A 20,036-nucleotide genomic window follows, 5' to 3' on the forward strand; every position below is an offset into this window, starting at 1 on the left:
GAAGTGGTGTACAGGCTTTGGATCCAGGATGCCCTGGGTTCTCTCCCTGTCTGTGTGACCTCAGCAGGTCGCTCCACTTCTCTGAGCCTTAGTTCCTTACACATAACATGCATGAGTGACATCCCCTGCCAGGGAGTCAAACACCCTGGTACACAGTAGGTGCTCCTTAGCCCCGAGGCATACCCCCTCTCCGATCTCAGCTCACTGCAACCTCCATCTCCTGGGTTCAAGCGATTCTTCTCCCTCAACCTTCTGAGTAGCTGGGACCACTAGCACGCACCACCACACCCGGCCAATTTTCATATTTTTAATAGAGACGGGGTTTCACCATATTGGCCAGGCTGGTCTCGAACTCCTGACCTCGTGATCCACCCACCTCCACCTCCCAAAGTGCTGGGATTACAGAGAGCCACCACGCCCAGCCTGGCAGGGGGCATTTTTTGTGCCATTGTTTATGTCTGCTGTCACCCTCTTTTCCCCACTGGCCCTGACATCTGCTGACCCCAAATCGCCCCAGACTCAGTGCTGAGCACTTCCCATCCATCCTCGCCTGGAATCCTCTCCACCATCCTCTCAAAAACACTCACTCACCTCTCTGGGCCACAGACTCTTGGTTTCTTTGTCATTAGGACAGAGATGATAACACCGGCCTGGGGTCGATGTGAGAATTAAGCGAGATAATTTGGGAAAAGCGCTTGGCCCCGTGCCTGGCCCACAACTTGGCGGCCACATCACTCCTGGGTTTATAGTTGAGACTTATTCTGCCGTGGCGGAGATCTGGCCTGTGCCCAAGCTGGGCACTTCCCCAAGCCTCCCAGACCAGGCCCCAGGAAGGGCTGGCATGTGGGTCCCTGGCCGAGGAGGGGGATGGGACGACGCTGAAGCAGGCGCCCCCAGCTGAGGCTGGAGATGGGTGAGCAGATCAGCAGCAGTCCAGAGTGCCCACCTGCCTCCAGCACCCCCTGCCCTGCCCCTCCTGCCCTCCCAGCCCAGGCCCCAGTGGCCCTGGCTGATGCTCTGTCCCCTCGACACACACCCCCCACACACCCCTCGCGCCTTCCTCTTCTTATTTTTCTCTAAAACTGCTTCTCCAAAAGTTCATTTTGAAGGAAATCGATTTCCAAGCTGTTTGGTGATACAACTTGATTTTTCATTTTGAAGAAATGTTGGTGAGGGAAAAGTTTGGAGACCTAATCTCCATGGAAGGCCATGGAAATAAAGAATTCCTCTGCCCTTGGCTGGAAGCGAGGGGCCCGTGTTCATTCTCTTGCTGTGACAGCAGGAAACAAGCGCACATGGGGAGGCACAGCCCCTGTATGACACAGGTGTGCACAGCACATGCAACACACAACTGCACACACGTGGCAAAACACGCATGCACAGGGACTGCACACACCAAGGCATGCACACACAAGGCCTTCGGCGCCACGCCTCCAGCCTCCAGCCCCCTCGGTGGCACCGGGAGACAGGGCATGGCTGGGCTCCCTCCCTCCCCCCGCCCCAGTTCTCTTTCTCTGCCTCACACCCTAATGCATCTTGCTCTTGGAACAATCCCGTCTTCATTTTTATCTTATATAGATATTTTTGAGACAGAGTCTCTCTCTGTCACCGAGGCTGGAGAGCAGTGGCACAATCTTGGCTCACTACGACCTCCACCTCCCAGGTTCAAGCAATTCTCCTGCCTCAGCCTCCCGAGTAACTGGGATTACAGGCGCATGCCATATTTTTAGTAGAGAGGGGTTTCACTATGTTAGCCAGGCTGGTCTCAAGCTCCTGACCTCAGGTGATCCGCCCAGGCCTCTCAAACTGCTGGAATTACAAATGTGAGCCTTTTTTGTTTTTTCTTTTGAGATGGAGTTTCGCTCTTGTTGCCCAGGATGGAGTGCAAATGGCATCATCTTAGCTCACTGCAACCTCCACTTCCCGGGTTCAAGTGATTCTCCTGCCTCAGACTCCCAAGTAGCTGGAATTACAGACATGCTCCACTACACCCAGCTAATTTTGTATTTTTAATAGAGGTGGGGTTTCACCATGTTGGCCAGGCTGGTCTTGAACCCCTAACCTAGGCCTCCCAAAGTGCTGGGATTACAGGCGTGAGCCACCACGCCCGGCCTCCCATCTTCATTATTTCCTGGAGGGCTCGACTTCCGACGCTGTTCCAAAGGTCCTTTCCAAATCCGAAGCTGCGGATATTCATAATCAGACATCGCTGCCTCACTCAAGAAGCTTCATGAGCTCCCGATTACCTGGCTGGACAATGATCCCATCCAAAACCATGGGCAGAGCCGCCCTCACCTCCGGCCGTGGAAACGCCTCTGCATTCCATGTCACTTCTGCCCCAGCAGCCCCTGGCAAGATGGGCAGCTGCTGGGACAGTGCCTTCGGCCTGCAAGGGTGGCCTCCAGGTCCTAGATAAACACCCTGAGCCAAGGGATTGAGGAACTCACACAAGATTGTACAGGGGATGGGCAGCAGAGCACACGCACGTGCACATACACATACACAGACAGACACACACACACACACACACACACACACATCACTGGCTGCAATCTCTCATTATCAATCCATTCTTTTATCTGGAAGATTCTCAAGAGTCCACCGTGAAGATGGGCCATCTGGGAAAGTCATCATGATGTGTGACACACTAAGGCAGGGAAGCCCCAAATTCCATGGATTGGGGGAAAGAAGAGGCCCTCAATTCCATCTAGTTCAGCCCCTCTGATATTTGAACCCCTTTACAGAATCCTTGCCTACAGCTAGCTACTCAGCCTGTACTTGCACACCTCCAGGGCTGGGGAGCTCACTCCCACCTGCCCATCTCTGATGGCTTGTGAAGGCTGGAATTCCTCGTTACACTGAGATGAACTCTAGCCTGGGGATTCTCCCCTCTTAGGTCTTGGGTCTCTGCCTTGGGGCTCCAAGCCTCCTCTTCTTCCAGCTGTCCTCAGCCTCAGAGGCACAGCTGGGATGCCCTCCTCATTCCAAGTCTGTTGGCAGAGGATGGGGTGGGCCATATTGAGGCTGGAAGTTCACAGACATGTGCGCACATGTAGGAGGCATTTGGCCTTCACGCTGGGGAAGGAGAGCAGAGGCATCTTCCTGGGGGAGGACCGCTCTCCGGGGCTGGGAGTGTTAGGTGAGCGGCACTGCACAGAGAGCAAGAACAGGCCCTCCTTCTCACAGACATCCTAGCAAGGGGGTTCCAGGCTCAGCGGAGACAGTACAGGCCCACGTGGCTGTGGGTTGATGAACAAGGAGCCCTGTATTGGGGGCAGGGAAGGGATGAGGGTTTCCTGAGATGTGAAAGGAGAAACGAGGCTGAGGTGGGCACAGGGCCTCAGATGAGGGAGGGGCAGCCTTCCTGAGTGTCTCTGAGCTGATCACAGAAATCTACACACACACACACAACTCATCCTGGAGCCCTGACCCCATCCCACACCCCCATGCTGGGCCGGCTCTCAGTGCCAGGTAGACAGGGCAGTGGGAGTGGACAGGAGGGGCAGCGAGGCCTAGGCTCACGGTGCCCAGAATCCCCCCTGCTGCCCCCACACAGGCGACCTTCCTGGTCTTGGCCCCGTGCCAGCCTCAATCTTGGGAGCACATTCCGCCTGGCCCTCATCTTGGTGCCTCTGATGTGGCAGGAGGAGGGGGACGCTATGACCCACGGTGGCCACACTGTCACTACCCCCCTTCCACAGGAAACTCCATGCACGTGGCCCTCAAGGGAAGCCCGATCCCCAGTGTGGCTGCAAGGGTCCTCGAACGTTGACCTCCGCAGACCCCTTCTCCTGCCCTGGCACCACCACGAGCGTCCCCTCTGCCACAGGCGCCCGTCCCCATCCACGCATGCCCTCATCCCGCTCCTCAGGTGCACAGGGGGCCGTGAGGGGCAAGTTCACCCAATGGGCATCGCCATCCCGTGCCACCACAGCAGGGAGAACATATCCCCTCCACTCTGCCAGGGGGCCCTCCCTGTTCCCTTCCCTACCGTCAGCACCACTCTCCCACCAGGGCCCCAGGCACCTGTCCCCGTGGGCCCACACTCCCAACAGTCCCTGCAGAGCAGGCCTCTCTCCTCTGGCCCCCCTCCACCTGGCACTGCCCCATCACAAAGGTCCAGGGGAAAGCAAGGTCCGGAAGGTGAGGCCCAGCCCCGGGCCAGAGCAGACTTCCAGGCAGGGCTCCCGTTCCCAAACCCTTCCCTGTGGTCTGGGTCTCTCCTCAAGCCTGGGCAGTCCCAGGGAGGATACTCAGGGGCTTCCCTTCCCTCCCCTCTGTCCTCAGCTCCCAGAACCCACCAATCTGTGTCCTATCTGAGGAATGTGCCACCCAAGGGGCACCTAGGGAGGGCGAGAGTCGGAGAGGATGTGGAGGTCCATCAGACCCTGCTGGGAGGGCAGCAGAGCATGAGGGGTCAGGAGATCATAGTTGCTTGGTGGAGGTGGTATCATGGAAGGCTTCCTGGAGGAGATGAGGTAAGGAGTGAGCCCTGGGGGCGGGGGAGATCTGTGTCTACCCGTCTTACACACTTACCCACCGGCTGGTTTCCCATCTGCGGAGCGTTTACTGCACGCTGGGTACTTTACAAGTCAGCAGCGTGGTCCACAGATGCCCACAGGGCATCTCTCCTGCATGCCAGGCACTAGCCTGGGCTGGGCTGGTGACTCTGATGGGCAGCTCTGGGTCCCTGCTCCCCACGGCAATGCGATACACCCAGAAACAGGCCAAGGAGGCCTGGGTGCAGATCCCAGCCCCGTCACTTAGCTGTCATGCAGTCCAAGACGGAGCCAGGAGGTGGCACAGGGCTGTGAATTTGAGAGAGCCAGAGGCTGATGGGATGGGGTGGCCCCGTGGCTCTACCCCGGCCTCCTCCCGCAGGGACAGGTGGCAGAGAGGCACCGGTGCGCAAGGCACAGCTGTAGGGACCCACGGTGCCCCCGGCCCAGATTCCCTGCACCTGCCCCAGTTTGGGGCAGCCCGGCCTACTTCTCAAGGATGTTTAGAGGTTCCTGAGAGGTCCCCCGGAGGCCCCGCCCACACCCACTGCCAGCGACTGCTCCCTCCCACAGTCACACACTCCAACCCCCAGCCTGGTACAGGGTAAGCCCCAGCACGGGGACCCCCTTTGCTGCCCCTCCTCTCCCAGGGACATCAGATCTGCCAGCCCCTTCCTCCTCTTGCCCTGTCCTCCAGAGAAGGCACTGGTGGGGGGCAGGTGGGGCCTTCAGGACACATCCGTCAGCCGGAGCTGTGGTTTACACCCCACCCCCATCATCTTACACCCCCAGCCCAGGACATTACAGCTTCTGCTTTCTTTTATTTTCTTTCTTTTTTTCTTTTTTTTTTTTTGAGATGGAGTCTCACTCTGTCACCAGGCTGGAGTGCAGTGGCACGATCTCGACTCACCACAACCTCTGCCTCCAGGTTCAAGTGATTCTCCAGCCTCAGCCTCCCAAGTAGCTGGGACTGCAGGTGTGTGCCACCACACCCGGCTGATTTTTGTGTTTTTAGTAGAGATGAAGTTTCACTATGTTGGCCAGGATGGTCTTGAACTCCTGACCTCGTGATCTGCCCCTCAGCCTCCCAAAGTGCTGGGATTACAGGCGTGAGCCACCTCACCTAGCCCCAGCTTCTGCTTTCAAGGTGGGATTGTGCCCATGGAAGGGCTCAGCTTTTACATTTTAAAATAATAACTTGAAACTTGGTCAGAGAGAGCAACACAAGAGATTCCAGCCAACCCCTGGGCACAGAAGACCCAAAAGCCAGTGTTCCCTGCGTGCTGTGTGCTTTATGTGTTGAGAGAAGTGGGTGTGAGGCTCCCATTCCTGAGAGACGACTCCCACCTCCCGAGATGGGAAAGCCGAGGCAGAGGAGCGCTGAGTGCCCGCAGCAGCACCTGGTCCCGGCAGGCAGTGGGGACAGGGTGTGAGGCCGCCTAGGCTGTGGGACGGAGAGGACTGCTGGCTGTAAGGACACAGCACCCAGAGGAGCCCTTGTCGGAGAAGGGAGCCCCACAGCTGGCCCACCAAACGCCCAGGATCCAAGGAGAACCTGACGCGACCATGAAACCCCCACGTGGGCCGAGTTTGCCTAGAGTTTGTCTAGAAGGGGCATAAATGGCAGGAACAGGGTGGGATCCAAAAAAAGGATTCAGGTTTTCTCCTGGAGGCAAAAGAGGTTCCATTTCTGCTATTTGAGTTTGCAGCCTAAGAAGGTCCCTCTGGCATGAAGTATGTAGCTGAGTGAGAGGACACTGCGGGGGACTTGGTGGCCTCAGCGAGCACTGGCCACCCAGGGGGTGTAGGAAGGGACCCACTCACTCAGGCCCACTACTGACCACGTGTTGCTGAGGAGGTTTTAGAGACAGCCTCGGGCCCTATCCCCTCTTCCTCCCTACCCCTGCCCCCCACAGGCCCCTAGGCCCACCTGCCAGCCCCTTCCCCCTCCCAGGGCTTTCGGCCGCCCCCGGGGGCTGAGAGTGAGTGTGTGACCTCAGAGCCCCCAGTCCTGTCATTGGTGCTGATTACTCCCATTGGCACCCCGGAGCGGGGGCAGCAGCTCTGGCAGAACTGTCGGGAATGCCAGGCATCCCTGCTCCACGCTGGCTGTGGGTAGCCCCTAGTGGGGGCTCTGGGAGGTGGGACACGCAGGGTGGTGCTTCCCCATAACCGAGGTCTCCAGGCAGTCTCCTTTCACCCCGCCTCGAGCAGCCTCAGAGGTGCCCTCCCCTCTCAGGACTCCTTCATCCCTAGCCACTGCCCCATTCCATCTCCCTCCCCTGCCTGTAAGTCAGGAAACCAGGCTCTGCCCTCTAATTCTGTCCCAGCCTCAGTGGGCTGTGGGACCCCGGGCACATGGCTGCTCCTCTACGGGCCTAGTTCCTCCTCTTTTAAATGAGGGGTGCCATTTCTTGATTCCCTTCCACCTGCATCATCCAGCCAGCCCTCTTTCTTTGAAGTCCCAGGCCGAGTGCTCACCTGCCTGCCTCCTCCTCTCCCTCCTCCTTCCTCTTCTCCTCCTCCTCCCCTCCCTCCTCCTTCCTCTTCTCCTCCTCCTCCCCTCCCTCCTCCTTCCTCTTCTCCTCCTCCTCCCCTCCCTCCTCCTTCCTCTTCTCCTCCTCCTCCCCTCCCTCCTCCTTCCTCTTCTCCTCCTCCTCCCCTCCCTCCTCCTTCCTCTTCTCCTCCTCCTCCCCTCCCTCCTCCTTCCTCTTCTCCTCCTCCCCTCCCTCCCTCCTGGTCCTTCTCCCCTCTCTTCCTCTCCCCCTGCTCTCCTCTCTCCCTGCTCCTGTCTTCTTCCTGTTCTCTAGTCCCCAGTTCCTCTCCTCTCCTGCCCCCACCCCCAGCAGCCTCCTTTCTCCCCGTCAATTAGACTGGCTCTGGCAGGAGGCTCAGAGAGCAGGCTGGGGCACCCAGCTGGAAAATTGGGTGTCGAGAGCTGCCTGGAATCCTAATGACGCCCTGGCCCTGCCCTCCTCCCGCTCCCTCACCTCGCCTCAAGTGACAGGTGCCTCAAGTGCTGGCATTGACTCTGACAGTGGGGGCAGCCTCCCGCTGCTGCTCTCATCATCTCTGCCTCTTCCCCATGCTCCAGCGTCCCCCCACCCCCTCAACCTCCGACTATCCCCAAGTTCAAGGCTTGGAGGAAAGAGCACCGGGCTGGGACTCCAGACCTGCGTGCTGGCCAGGCCTCCTCTCAAGGCCTCAGTTTACCTACCAGTGAAGTGAGGCTCCACCTCAGAGCCCTTCCTGCTCAGGCTGGGTGGCCCCCAGGCCTTTCAGCTTTTCCGGCCACGTGTCGGGCTGCCGCAGGGTCCCTCTCGACCTGCTCCGGTGGCTGCCCCATTTCAAATCTTGTGTTTTTATTTTCACTGGGAATGGCTCTGGGCCACGGCACCAGGATTTCAGTTTCCTGCAGATTCTCTCCTTCCTATTCTGTTGCGGGAGTTGCCTCACTCATCTCTTCACCTGCCTGGCTCCTGAGTAGACTGGGCTGCCCCACCCGGGGCTGGCAGCCACCCAGGGCCAGTGGACACTCAGGTAACCTACGTCCTGGCCGCCAGCGCCACCTGGCCTCATCCCAGGCAGCCCAAGAGGGTGCCCCCCTGGAAGTGAAATGTACAAGCTCTTCACTCCTGGACCCTGCTCCTTTCTACATCTGAGCCCCAGAGCCTGGCCATTCCAGCTACACCAACCCTGTGGGTGCCGTAAGTCCGCAAGGGTCAAGGACGCCGATGGTTCACCCAACTCAATCGTTTTATTTGAAAATCATTATTACTTTTTACTCTTCACCCCAGTACTAAGGTGACCCCAGCAAGTAGCCTTCGTGTCCTCTACCAAGCAAGCACGCCACCCTAGCGGGGCGGGGAGGGGGGCGGCGGGAGGCTGCGAGGGATCTGAGACATAACTCTGGCAGCCTTTGGGGAACCGTCACAATCAATCAGGCACCTGCTGTGTGTCAGGCGCACGCTGGGACTCTGGGGACACAGCAGGGGACTCCACCAGCCAGTCCTCTTGTGTCACATTTGGCAAACAAAATAGAAAAATAGCTCATTTCAGAGTGACCCGTGTCAGGCAGGAAAGAACACAGAATGAGGGGATGGAGACCCAGGGTAGGGCCGGCTGGGAGGGCTCAGGGAAGACGCCACGGGGGAGGTGACCCTGAGATGGGCTCCAAATGGTAAGAAGCTAGCGTGGAAAAGTTGGGGTATATATACCATTCTACATGGAGGTGGCAGTGAGCGCAAAGGCCCTGAGGCCAGAACACCTGTGGCTGTTTGAGTGACAGGTGGCCAGTGTGGCTGGGGCAGCGAAGTGGGAGGGGATTCGGTCCCACCCAGATCACATCCTGCCTGGATGGGCACTCGGGGAAGGAGTTTGTGATGATTCTGAGTGCACGAAGTCGCTACTGGAGGCTTTGTGGGAGGAAGGCACTCTACTGGTCTTTTGTATTTCTTTAAAAATGGAGTCTTGCCCTGTAGCCCAGGCTGGAGTGCAGTGGCGCAATCTGGGCTCACTGCAACCTCTGCCTCCTTGGTTCAAGCGATTCTCCTGCTTCAGCCTCCCGAGTAGCTGGAACTACAGGCCCGCGCCACCACACCCGGCTAATTTTTGTATTTTTAGTAGAGACGGGTTTTCACCGTGTTAACCAGGATGGTCTCTATCTCCCGACCTCGTGATCTACCCACCTTGGCCTCCCAAAGTGCTGGGATTATAGGCGTGAGCCACCGCGCCCGGCTCCAGTGTTTATTTTTAATGATCTCGCCACTTCTGGCTGTTGGGCACAGATGGGGGTGGAGGCTGGCAGGGGCTGAAGCCGGGAGCCAGTTAAGAGGATATGGCAGATTCAGGTAAGAGGCAAAGTGGCTGTATAGAAAGGCAGAGAAGTGGCTCTGGCTACCCAGAGACCACAGGGTGGGGTCTCTTCAATGTGTTCTGCCCAGGAGAGCAGGAAGCCCCTTCCTGGGACCCTCTCCCATGTCTCACCCCCTCCACCTCCCGCCGCCTCTCCATACCTTGGTTCCTGTTGGCTCCTTCTCTCCACCAAAGTCCTTCCTCCTCTTGCATTCAGCATGGGTCATCAGTCCCCAGCTCCATCTGGTTCTGCCACTGACCCAGTGGGGCCTTAGGTCCTCAGGGAACGGGAGGGAGGAGCAGAAGCCCTCATGGGGTCTAGTCCAATGGAGTTACTTTTATAAAAGGCAGCCAGACCATTCATGCTGCAAAGATTCACCTCTGGCTGTTTTTCAGCGTGTAGCTTATGCTAAGAGCGCCTGCTCCCTCCTCAGCCTTGAGTCCCTTTACAAAAGCCACCCTTCTATCGCCTAAGCCTGGGTGGTGCTTGGGTCCAGGACAGCCCGGAGCATTGTAAGCGAAGGAAAAGGCAAGAAGTCTCACAGTGGGAAGAGATATTTGCAGTAGGACCCGTCATTGCAAATCAATGAAAGAAACGAAGATAACCCAGTAGAAAAATGGACCAAGGGCCCGAATAAGCATTTTGCAAAAGAGGATGATCGAATGGCCCATAAAGAGATGAAAAGGTGCTCAGCGTCATCATCAGGGAAATGCAAATTAAAATCACAGGGAATAGTGATTCACGCACCCACCAGAGGGACCAAAACGCCAAAGCTACGATGTGGCAAGACTTGGCCAGGAGGCAGCAACCCAAGGGGAGCTTTCATCTCCGGTGGATGGATGGGAGCGGACTTTGGAGACTGGGATGGCATCTAGGAAAGTGGAACACACATTTGCCCTGTGACTGAGCGATTCCTTCCTAGGTTTACACTCAGCAGGAGCGAGTACATATGCCCAACAAAAGACGTGTGAAAGAATGCTCATACTAGCTTTCTTCATCATCTTGCCAAACGGGAAACAACCCAAATGTCCATCAATGGTTGAATGCATAAATCCATTGTGGTGTGTTTCACAGCAATGAAAGTGATCCAACCACTGCTCCGCGCAGCATGAATGAATCATGACACATCGCCGAGGGAAAGACGCCAGTCTCAAGCCGGCACATCCGGCAGGGTTCGGTCGCTGTAGAGCTCCAAGCAGCTGGGAAGTCAGGACGGCGGTGCCCCTCCAAGCCCTCAAGGGAGGGGCTGGCTGGGCTTCGAGGGACCTGATGGAGCGCTGGCCATGTTCTTCATCTTCATCAGGGGGCCACGCCACGGGTGTGTTCCCTTTGTGAAATATCCGTGTGTGTTGAAACACACACACATCTCCATCCCCAGTGACAACCCCACACATTGCCAAATGTGCCATGGGGGTAGGGCTGCCGGAGTAAATGCAGGACCTACAGTGGGATCCTACCATGTCTTGTGGGGTTGTGCCTATCTTTCATTCAATACCGGGGCTCTTGCCCTTGGCACTGCTTCCATTTCAGGCTGGGTAGTTCTGTTTTGGGTGAGCTGTCCTGTGCATTGCACACTGTTTAGCAGCAAACCTGGTCTCTTCTCACCAGATGCTCCTCCCACCTGAGGTTGTCCTAGGTCCTCGGGGAAAGGGAGGGAGGAGCAGACAGGCCCTCATGGAGTCTAGTCCAATCGAGTTACTTTTTATAAAAAGCAGCCAGACCATTCACGATGCAAAGATTCACCTCCGGCTGTTTTTTTCAGCCTGTAGCTTGTGCTAAGAGTGCCTATTCCCCTCCTCAGCCTTGAGTCCCTTTAAAAAGCCACCCTTCTATCACCTAAGCCTGGGTGGTGCTAGGGTCCAGGACAGCCCGGAGCATTGTAAGGCAAGGAAAAGGCAAGACCTCCCAGAGAGGGGAAAGAGATTTGCAACAGGACTCTCAATTGCAAATCAATGAGAGATACGGAGATAGCCCAGTAGAAAAATGAACCAAGGGCCCAAATAGGCATTTCACAAAAGAATTATGCTGCCTGGCAGCCTTTGCACCTGCTCTTCTCTTCGCCTCGAATCATGTGTCCTAGGCTTCCACTCACTGTCATATGCTGGTAGCACCTAGCCATCCCCAGGGACAACCAAAAACGCCTCTAGACATTGCCAAAAGTCCCCTGGGGGTAAGGTTGCCAGAGGAAATCCAGGACCTCTAGTTAATATACACTAGCTGGAATTCAGCTTCAACTGGCTGCCCTGCGTTTTTATTTCCTTAACGCGGCAACCCACTTCGGGGCAAAATCACCCCTGGCTGCGAGCAGATCACATCTCTTGTCGCAGGTTCCTTTTTGGGACAAGAGGGAGGCTACCCCTCATTCTTTTCAGCACTCTGCTGTGCTCCATGATGGGGGCAAGCCATGACCTGCCCGCCTGTCCCTTAGGATGGACGGACGTGGTGCCCGCCAGCCAGTGGGAGGTTTTCTGTGGCAAATGACAGAAATCTCTGCTCAGTCTCACTCGGCCACAAGCCCATCCACAGCACCACCTGGCAGGGAGCGTGGGGTGAGCACCGGCTTCCATGCGGGCTCTACTCTTCCCCACCTCGAGTCAGCCTTGTAGACCAGCCTCACATCCAGGCTGACCAGATCCGAGGCCACCTGCAGGCCCTCCCGGATGTCTCATTGGCTGAGACTGGCCATGGCCCAAGCCTGACCTGTCTCTGGCAGAGGGCGTGGTCACCCTGAGACCCATCGGGAGCACCTGCCGAGGTGGCAAGGTGGAGGTGGAGGTGGCGTTAGCTCTCCTTCCCAGGCCCCTACTGTAGGGTGCAGTGGGCCCTGGGTATCATTAGGACAGACACAGCCCGGGAGCCAGGCAGGCAGCAAATGGCACGCGGCAGCTCTGCATTTGCCCTGTTGCGACAATGCACCATCTATGCCCACAGCAACAACCAGAGGCTCAAATCAGACGGCGGTGCCTGCGGGCTGAAAGTTCCTCTGTATTCTAGCCATTCTGCTAAGCTGGAAACCCAGCCCTTCAGGCCCTGTGTGGCCTGTGCCCATCCTTCCACCAGCCGGCCTTTCTGCTTTCCTCTCTGGCTTCCTTGCTCCTCCTTTTCAAAGCCTTCCCCTGCCTGGCGGCCTCTGCCTCCGCTGCCCTCTTTGCCTCGGATCGTGGGTCCTCGGCTTCCTTTCATTGTCAAGTCTCTTCTCAGAACTCACCTCTGCAGCAGGGCACCCATCAATTGTGGCCTTGTGTCCCCACCCGAGGGCTCTCCTTCACAAGTGTCAGTTCAAGCACCTTTCAAACATCTCCTGCACTTCAATGTCAGCTCCCAGAGGGCCCAGCTCCTGGTCACTGCTGTGGCCTCGCACCTTCCGAGCGCAGTCCGTGGCGCGGGGAGGCTCTTCCACTCACACAGAGTGAACTCAGCAAGAGAGGGTGCCTTTGCACTCTGCAGGGTCCACTCCAGCCAAGAAACCCAAATGCCCCGAAAACCATACTCTTCTTTTACCTATCGGCCAGCAATCCTGACCCACATTGATGTGCGACTATTTAGCGTCTCTGTTTATCCCACTTACTGTGATATGTGTGCAGCTTGCTGAAGAAACAGTGTGTTCGTCAGGGCATTGTCATGGGCTGGGTTCCCCCACAAGCAGAGCCTGAGACAGGACTTGAGTGCAGGTGGGTTTTTGGAAGGTGACGCCAGAACGAGGGAGAGAGTCACCGGGGGGAGTGGGACGGGGGTCAGGAGAAGATAATACAAGAGTCATTAGGGAGGTCACCGCAGAGGGCACTGGGGGGGGGAGTGGTCCACGTCTCTAGGACCTCCTGAGAAACATGGGGTTCTTCCCGGAAAAACTACTCACTCACCTGCCCCTGGGCTCTACCAGCTGAGGGTTACCCCAAAGGCATTCACTCCCCAGAATTCCCCAGTTGCACTTGAGTTGGGCTGAACACCCCCAGAGGGTCTATAGCATGGGGCACCCCCAGACCCCGTGGAAGAATAACACAGGATGGGGCGTATATGCGCTGAGTCACCTCCCTAAAATATCAAACACACTTGGCCCCGAGGGGTTCAGGGTCCTACAGGTGGAATTTCTGGGTTACAGCAGGCACCTTCTGGGGGAGTCTTGTATGTAGTTTGAAAGTTTTGAAACAGCAGGAGCCCTCTGAAATGGCTGTGTGCATTTCACACTCTCCAGCCACAAGTGAAAGTCTTCCAGCTACACACACCTGCACACCAACCTCAGGTATGCCAGCCAAACAGTAATCGTCAGGCAGACACTTACACGTGCTCCGTACGGGGCACTGTTCTAAACGCTGATTCCTCACAGTGGCTCTGTGGGGTGGCACGGGGTTTGACACTCATTTTTTAGGTGAGGAAACTGAGGCACAGAGGGTTGCATACTTCGTCCCAGTTTCCACAGCTGCTAAGTCCTGGGCAGGAGTGCAGGACAGGAGGGATATTAACCACAGCACTACACTGTCTCTAAGTGTGTAATCATCTATTTAGGTTTCTGCCAATTTCATGAGTGAAACGTGATCATGAGTTTGGCAAGTCCATCACCTTGTTTTGTATTTCTCCATCGTTATCTTAGCCAGGAGAAATAACAGAGAGCGCAAGCCAGACATTCACTGCTTGAGTAAAATGAGGAGGACGGCAGGCTACAGCTGGCATGTCAGCTCTACTCCACGGCCCTAGACACCCAGACTCCTCCTCCTGTTACCTTGCTGTGTGCAGTCTTTGTCCCCAAGTTCTCCTCATTGTCCTAGAAAGCTGCTAGAGCCCCAGGCAACTTTACATTATGTCTCGTATTCCAGCCACAAGAAGAAAGAAAGGGTAAAGAAAAAGAGCATCAAGAGCATCTATCCGCTGTCTTTTCAGGGTGGTGCCTGGAATCTGCTGCTTCTCGTCGGCCAGAACTTTAGCACCGGGCCTCACCTAGATGGGAGGCTGGGGAATGTCTTGACACTGGACCACATGCCTGGCCAAAAATCAAGGGGTTTGCGCCTATGGAAAAGGAAGGGGGACACTGGAGGACTTGTGATCTCCACCACAGCAGAGGAGGATCTCTGCATAGGTCTCTTGGCCATTTTTATTTCTTCATCTAAGAATTCTCTTTTCCTCCTCCTCAGTTCTCGCACTGATCATCCTTTTCTCACCGATTTTTAGCCACATGTCTTATGGGGAACTCACTACGCCTTCAAACCATCCGTAACAGTGCCTGGCTCTAAGAATTTGTGTCCAAATCAAATGGGAGCCACTGTGATGGGCCCAGCTCAGTACCTGGCTCATGTTAAATGCCTCCCAAAGACTGGCTTCCTTCCCTTGAGTCAGGGGTTGCAAAAATGCTGGCATGTCCCAGAACCCCCTAGAACCCTCCGACAGTTTGGAGCCCAGGATCACTGAAAGACAAGGCCTGGGCCTTTGTGTTTTTACCAACTTCCCTGGGTGAGTATGATACCCACTGAAGTTTGAGTTTGCCCCTAATTGTTGGCCAATTCCATATTGTCACTGGCTTCTGCTGGGTCAGCAGCCCGAGGATAGCCACCCCCTCCACGTATCACCATGCACTCATCTGAAGCTGAGGTGGAGTCCCACCACCAGCCTTCTCTTTCCCAGGCGAAGAAGCCCCATTCTCTCACCCATCCCTTGTGTGGCAGGGTCTCCCAGCCCTTGTAAATGGTATCATTCTCAGCAGAGGGACCGGGCAAGTCAACCTCCCTCCTGGCATGGTCATCCCGGACTGACCGCAGCCTCTCCAGGCAGATTCTGGCCAGTACAGAAGTGTGCAGAACCTCCACCTCCCCCAGCCCAGACCCCCATGATTCTATTCACATGGCCCATGGCTGCATCAGCCCTAGAAACCTAGAAACAGCTTTGTCATTCCGTAAACGTCACTACGGTGAGTTCAAATCTCCCGTGGTCTCCAGGAGTAGGAGTTCCGTGTCAGTGGTTACATCAACACATGCTATAAGTGGCACAAGACTCCCCCAGTCAAGTGAGTTCAAGCAAGAGACATCAGTTCACACGAGGAGGCAGAGGCACGCAGGTCCAGGCCCCCCTGGGGTGAGCCACCATTTCTTTGAATATAAGCTTTGTTCTCTTTCTACCTGGCCATCTCAGTGTGAGAGGGTCCTCAGAGAGGGCCCTAGCGTTTCCTAAACTGCAGAGATTCAGGCATCTGCATCCCGATTAGACACAAGAGTATCCAGAGGAATACTGTGAGATCCCTTGCTTCCACTGTCCCACAGGTTTCCTCCTCCTGGTTGGAACTGGGTCACATGGCCATTCCTAAGCCAATCACTGGCAAGGGGAGGGACCACCATGTCTGGCAGATGCCAAGGTCCAGAGGTGTGAGTGGGTATGATGGGCCTTCTCAGTGAGGTTATTTAACAGATGAGGGGCCCACCACGGGCCCACTGGCTGCTGCCATCCCCCAAGTGAAGGGTGGTGTGTCTCGGACCCCAGGGGGAACGGGCACATGGAGAGGAGTAGCCAGATTCACATGGGTTTTCAAGGTCAAATCAACATGCGATGTGGGGAAAAGGGAGACCGGTTCCAGAATAAACGACCCGTCGCGTTGGTCTGAGTGGCGGGGGGCTTCTGCTTACGTAGGAAGCAGGAGGACGGGGGACTGCAGGGCTATCTGATATAGGCATGGAGCTGGAAGTCAGCAACATCTCTCCATATGTTGGTATTGGAAGCCCTGGGGCTTGGGGGAGTGCACTAAGCCTGGCATCAATGAGTACACACGTTTGCACCCCCTGTGCCTTTCTCCAGCTGTGCCAGGAATCCAAGTGAGAGTTGGAGGCCTGGATTAAGGCCACCCTGCAGAGAACTGAAAATATGATTTGCAAGACTCCATGATCTAATCCAATGAGGGCAGGGAAGGAGAGGAAGGAGTTGAGGTAATTCCCACATCTGGGTCTCAGATAGGCTCAGATGGTGCGAGGTCCCTGCCACTGACCCTCAGCACAAGGGGCTCGGCTCTGCCCTGACAGGCCTGGTCATTCTTGGGAGCCTTCCCCTGGCACTCCCCCCTCTTCCTTTACCCCACTCAGAGGCTCTCCCGGCTCTCTCCTTCCTGGCGGCTCTCGGCCCTCTCCTCTGGGGTCTGTTTCTTTAGAACAAAACATCTGTTTCTGTTGCTGTATCTGCAACTCTGTCGCGGCCTCCGTCACTCCGCCAACGTTCTTGAGCAGCCCCCACCCCAGGCCAGGCCCTGGTGTGATCAATCCTCAGTTCTCAAGGCTTCAGTGCCTCACTGCAGCTTTGTGAGGCAGAAGTAGCTCACTCCATTTCACAGTAGTGGAAACTGAGGCTCTCGTGCTTGGAGGAGCACCGTGATATAGGGCAGATGAGCCCCAAACTTGGGGCCTACCCTAGGAAGCTTCCTGGCTTACTCAGGAAAGAATTCACGTGTGAGCTGGTGGAGGAAGAAAACAGCTTTGTGGAGGCAGCAGTGTGACAGGTCCGAGACTGCCCCTGCAGAGCAGGGCTACCCCCACGGGCAGCGTGCTGAAAGCAGCTGTGTTTATACCCGCTTACAATCACTTGCAAAGTAAGGGGCAGTTCGTTTAGAAATGTATAGAAAAGGAGCTGTAACTTCCGGGTCACTGCCATGGAAAGGGGTGGTAACTTCCAGGTGTTGCTACGGACAAGGGTAAAATAAATACATGGTGCTTGCTGGGGTGGGTGTGACTCCTGGAGAGATGCTTTCCCAGCCTCCTCCTGTTTCGGCCAGTCTTCAATCGGGTCCAGAATTGACTCCCCATCTCCCACCTCAACCACACTCCTTCCCTTGGCCCCAGTGGTCCATCCAGCCCTATATTCATAGCCTGTCTCATAATGGTTTTACAGATGTAGAGGCGGCCAGACCTGGGACGGGCACCAGGAGCCAGGGGATGACCTGGGATGAGCTCTGGGAGCCAGGGAGAGCAGCGGGCAGCCTGGCCTCGCCTGTGCTCAGCAGCATTCGCTGGGCCTCAGTTCCCTGGTCCACACATGGAGGGTAATATTAAGTACATTTTCCTCACTGGAGTAGAGCAGAAACCAAATGGCCTCATGCCTACCCTCATGGCTCTCTTGTGAGGTGTCGCTGGAAACTCTCCGTGCCAGCAAGCACAGTGCGGACCCACAGTAGGTGACTTGTCCCTCAGTGAAGTCCTCCAGGAAAGAGCCATGGACCACACACCTCTGTGCACCCTTCCCCCACCCCCACCCTTATTAGCCTCCATCCAGCTGGCCCAGGGACAGCTCAGGGACTCGCTGAGGCGCTGTCAACGGGGACTCCGCGGAGAGACTTCCACTCTCAGGTGCTAGAGTCAGAAAGTTCGGCCGCGAAAGTGGGGTCCACGGACCGGACCGGAACTGGGAGTGGAGCTGCAGGCATTGAAATTGACAGTAGCAAACCCAGAGGTAGAGCAGCTCTGGGCCGGAGGCAACAAAGCAGAGCAAAGAAGGGGCTGGGGCAAGAGCAGAACAAAGACAGCAAAGCAGAACCAAGACGGCCCAGGAGCCCGGCTGCCGTGGGCAGCGTGAAGCGAGGCGCTCCTCTCCAGTGCTCTGTGACGGGCGGACTGTGCCCCTGGGAACAGGGCTTCCCGCAGAGGCGAAACTGTCTCCTAGGGTTCCTTCCCACATTTAACCCTCACCTGAAGCCTGTCAAAGGGCCTTTATACACAGCTAAGGGATGGCCGCATCCTGCAGCTCCCCAGAGACAGAGGCGCTGACTCCTTTAGGCTTCTCCTCTGCAGGTGCCAGCCAGGGCTGATGCCCCGCATGGCACCCAGAGGAAGACTCATGCGTGGACCCTCAGAGTAAGAAACTAGGAAAAGCAATGGGGCCATGGGGTGCTGCTGAGCAGCAGAAGAGAAAAAAGTACATGCTTTTTACCTAGCAGGAAAGGGCAAAGGGAAGACACCCCAAATGTAAAGTGACTTTCTGAGCGCCCGCCTCCCTAACCCCACTCCCACCTCCCAGGAGTGGCCAGTTCCATCCCGCCTTCCTCCCACCCCCAGGAGAAGGTCCTGCCAGCCCCACCCAATTCCCAAGTGATGCCACCTGCCCTTCCACCTTCCCTCTCCCCACAGGGTCGCTCCCTCCTCTGTGACCGGCCCCCCAAGCCCACCTTGCTCCTGCCCAGACACAAAACAGCAAAACCACTTCCTCTTCCTTTCCCTGCAGGCCTGGCCTTTTCCTCCGAACGGTGGGTCCATCCCGCACGTCTGACTTCTACCCCCAGCCCCCATTCACCCAAAGCCCAGGCCTACCCGCCTAGTATTTGCTAGGCCTGGGCATGAAGGGAAGCTCCAATCCTGTGTATCTATACACAGGCAGGTTCTCTATTCAGCTAATACACTGGTACAGTAAACGCCCGCCTTGACAAATGCACCTTCATCATGACCTCTAACAGGCTCGAGTTTCAAATTCCTGGCCTCACTGAACACGGTGGCCCAAGGAAGGCAAAGCCCCATTCCCCGGCCCAGAAAACAGCCTCTCCTCGCCCACAGCACCATCCCACGACTGAAGAGTCTGACAGGCATGCGTCGAGACTGCCGCTCCACGCGTTCAAGCTCTGTCTATGCCTCCCACACGCAGCTACACCTTGGTCATCACTCACGCCTAGGAGTGCCCACATGGGTGGCATGGTCCCCCCTGGGAAGGACAGGCCTTGGAAACAGGCCCAGGACCAACAGGACAGACAATCCTGGCATCCCAGGTGCTCGGAACACAGTCAAGTGGAAAGTGTCTGGGAATGCCTGTGTGCCCTGCAGACTCATCAGCCTGTGGGGAAGAGCAGGGGACTTCCCGGGGGAGGGTCAAAGCAGACCCTTCCACACACATGCCCTGTGGCAGGGCCTCCCCTTGATCCTGTCCCACCTGCCTCCTCCTCCTCTCGTCTCTGAGGCGTAATCAAAATGAGTGCCAGACTTGACCAGCCTCCTCCCACTCCTACTCTGTCATTGATGGGTCCAGGGTCTCCGTGGAACCCGCTGGCCCTCCCCTGGGCCCAGCCTGGGCAGCCTGTCCTGGACCCCGGGCCCACCTCCTCCTCTGCTGTTCCACCATCTGCTGTTCATTCCTCCAGAGCCAGGAAGCACTGAGCAGACCCTCTCAGTGCCTCTAAGCCTGAGTAAGGATGCTGCTGGATCTCCACGCACCGGGGCGAAGTCATCCCAGACGACACTTCCACACTCCCAGGAGCCGCAGGGCTCCCCCCGCCCAAGGCCGGGGAAGGCAGCCGAAGGGAATGGCCTGAACTTGGACTAGCTGGGTTCACTGACACCTTTAATCACGTCCTAGTGTCCCGAGGAGCAAAACGAGTCCTTCAACAGAAATGGCACCTGCTGGTGAAGAGAACATTGGTAGTGCGGCAGGCAGGGAGCTGAGCAGGGGCTCCTGGGGCCCAGGGTTGGGTCCACGGAACACAGGACAGCCCCAGATGAGGGTCTTGAGGGGACGGAGCCTGTTGGGGCCCAGGGCCTAGCCCTCTGCACCTCCCACAAATGTGTCCCACTCTCCTCATCCTCCTCCCCCTCCCTGCTTGGTGCAGTCTCGCAGTGAAAGTTCACTCACAAAGGAGGCCCGGCGCCTCCAGGAGGCAGAGCAAAGGAGAGACCGTGGCTGGCTGTGGCCCCCTAAAGATGGCTGCACTGAGACTGTGTCAGGGCACTTGGAAAGGACAG

The sequence above is a fragment of the Callithrix jacchus genome, chromosome 1, assembly GCF_049354715.1.
Source record: "Callithrix jacchus isolate 240 chromosome 1, calJac240_pri, whole genome shotgun sequence".
Classification (NCBI taxonomy): Eukaryota; Metazoa; Chordata; class Mammalia; order Primates; family Cebidae; genus Callithrix; species Callithrix jacchus.